The sequence below is a fragment of the Montipora capricornis genome, chromosome 6 (genome assembly GCF_036669925.1).
Source record: "Montipora capricornis isolate CH-2021 chromosome 6, ASM3666992v2, whole genome shotgun sequence".
Lineage (NCBI taxonomy): Eukaryota > Metazoa > Cnidaria > Anthozoa > Scleractinia > Acroporidae > Montipora > Montipora capricornis.
Window position 1 is genome coordinate 289,438 of NC_090888.1, and position 3,063 is coordinate 292,500.

Below are 3,063 nucleotides of genomic sequence, written 5' to 3' on the forward strand. Positions count from 1 at the left end.
ACACAATCTTTTGTCCACCAAGCTTAAACGATTACACGTATCGCCATATCTTGTTAGTTGGTATCACAGTATTTTATCCGCTAGACAGCAACGCATTTTGTCTGGTCACTACCACTGTAGGTGGAAAGCCGTCAATAAGGGTACCACACAAGGTATAGTTAGTGGCCCCCACCTCTTTGATGTATTTCTTAACGATCTTGAAATTACATATGATGGCTTCCCTGCGTTATTCAAATATGCTGATGATTCGAGAATTGTTGCACCGGTACTAGGCAATACTGACACCTCTGTAGCCTTAGTAAACGAGTTTTTAAATTGGTCGCGAGATAACTGTATGTCATGTAATCCTACTAAATGCAAAGAGCTCCTAATTAGAAAGAAATCGAACAAGGACACTTACTTATGGTTTATTAAAGACATCATCAGCTGGTGTGTATCTAGTTTACATAAGCTAGCTAGCAAATTAACTAATTGGGGACACCTAGTATCTACAATATAATTTTTAAGGTACAATGCCAATTACAAGTTATATGATAAAATTACTACAAATTCTACACAAATTTCTTATACTGGCTATATAGATTGCTAAAAATGGTAATTAATGATAAAAATAAATAGATAAATAAATAAATAAATAAATAAATAAATAAATAAATAAATAAATAAATAAATGAAATATTAAAAAAATAATAAACGCTACCCTTACGCTTAAAACACTAGAACATTAAAAATACTTACGACTACGACACTGTCCTTAGTCTAACCCTAAAATCAGTGCATAGAATAAGAACAAACCGCTAATGAATTTTTCTGATCAAACCATACACAGAGGGCAATTCTTACAATTATCATATCCCATGAAAGTTTCTAAATTAGTTTTCCCTGTCTTGTTTTTGAACGCATTTAGTGAAATGGTGTTCTTAATGTCTTTTATCAGTTTTGACCAAAGGAATGGACCAGCATATCTTAGTTTATACCATATTTACCATATTTTACGGTGTTGTATCTAGGTATTATGAAATCAGAGTTCCTTAGATTGTATAGACCACTTTCATAAATGGCGACCACTTGTACATTCTTTTGTATTTATGTTAATTAGACCTACTGCCCTCATTTTGAAACAAAAATTCTTTTGAAATTTGCTCGTCGTAGCGAGGCTAGAAAGGCTTATTAGGGTTAAAACAAAAGAATATCTTATTTAGCCGCCATTATGAAAGAGGTCTATGAGCTATTATTTTTTCTGGAATAATACTTCGATGTACTCTGGACATGGATCATGCTTTACTCTGAACATGGGTGTTCCAATGTCCTGTACGGTCCAAACTGTGTCGATCCTCGTGGACACCCTCTAGCCAGCTCTTTCCATTCAGTTCACTGCCTGATTTTCACCCTATATTTCTGTCACTGAAGCATGACCGTATAAGCATTAACAAATTGAAGACTCAGAAAAACCATAAGTGTTTAGCTTTCTCAGCAGTAATGGAGGGTGCAAAGTGTCAAAAGCCTTGGACATGTCTGTAGAAAGGATGCCAACCAAACCTTTTGAATCAATGGCACTTTTGCATATTTCCGTATGATTGACGAGTGTTGTTTCTGTACTATGTTTCTTACAATATTCCGTTACGTTTGTGCGTAATCGTAGCTCCATATATTCTGTTACTTGCGTACTGAGAAGTTTCTCAAACACTTTATCAAAGGTAAAAAGAAGTGTAACTTAAGGCCCGTAATTCTTGACATCATAAATGCTTCCCTTCTTATTTATTGGCACCCGTTCGCCTTTTTTCCACTCAGTAGGCCAATAATTTATCACTACTTCATACATTTATTAAAAATGAGAGTTAATGACGGTGCCAATTCCTGACATCCCATTTTCAGATTCGTGTTAGGTGTCCTGTCGTGACCTATGTTTTTCTTCGTGGCTTAATCCTTCAAAGCTTTTCCCACTTCAGCACAATTTAGTTTCACAGTATCAAATTGTGGCCCATTAACTATCTTTCTATTATTAATTATCGTTTGAACACTGGGACGACATTTCAGTTGCTCTTCATTCACAGCCAATAAGTCAGGATTGCCAATATTACTTGGCACCGATGGAAAATGCTCAAGAAAACAACTGGCAACTTTTGATTGATATTTCATAATGTTCTCATTGTCTTCTAATGTAATCCGCTAGTCTGTGATTTTGGATTTATTGTCCAGGAAGGGCTTGAATGTTTTATAGAATGCGCTTTGTTTACTACTGAATCATCAGTTTTATTTTTCCACTAAACCCTTAATTGCTTTGCGTCTTAATCTCGTGGCTACGTTTCTCCATTTGTTCTTTAAGTCGTAGTTTTCTTGAGTTGGATCCTTATAAAACTTTATTGCATACTTCCGCTTTCTTCGTATTGCTTCTTTGCATTCTATATCCATGTGTCATACACGGTTGCCCTAACTCTCATTCTTTTAATTGGTGTGTGTTCATCAAGAATGTAATTAAGTAATGAACTCCAGTAGAACCATTGGTCATCGATCGATTCGAAAATGCTTCCCACATGCCACGGAGCCGCCCTCAATTCTTCACAAAAACTTTCGTCGTTTATTGTTTTGAGATTCCTGAACGTGACAACTTTCCTAGGATGACAAATTGCATTCTCATTCATAGACGCAATTACCATAGCATGATCACGTATCCTTGGGTCACATACTGCAGCATCTTTGAAAAGGTCAGGCTCAAGTTTTTTGTTAATATATGTAACATCCGATTTCCGAGTTGAGTTTTGAGTCCTGTCCGTTAACCTTGTAGGTTTTGTTATTAAACACAATCCATGCACATCGTGAAGATCACAAAGCAACTTACGCCCTCTAAGCTGTGGCTTCAGACTATGTAAGTTCATGTCAACCAATATCATTAGGAAGTTAGTTTGCAGGGACGCCAATTGAATACAATATCATTGAGTTCGTTTTCCAACTGCACTGCATAATTTCCGCTAACAGTTTTGGGAAGTCTATACAAACCAACTACTGTAATATCATTGTTGCCAAACTTGGATTTAATCACAAGTGATTAAATAGTTCAAACTT

General features: G+C 35.8%; 1 long non-coding RNA gene across 1 annotated transcript in view; it reads right to left on the reverse strand.

Moving 5' to 3' along the window:
- Positions 1-391: 391 nt before the first annotated feature.
- Positions 392-3,063, reverse strand: part of LOC138051108 (uncharacterized) — a 3,161-nt gene continuing 489 nt past the window's right edge. The window contains exon 2 of the long non-coding RNA XR_011132729.1: positions 392-2,613. This is a non-coding gene — a long non-coding RNA (uncharacterized lncRNA). The remainder of the gene's footprint in view (positions 2,614-3,063) is intronic.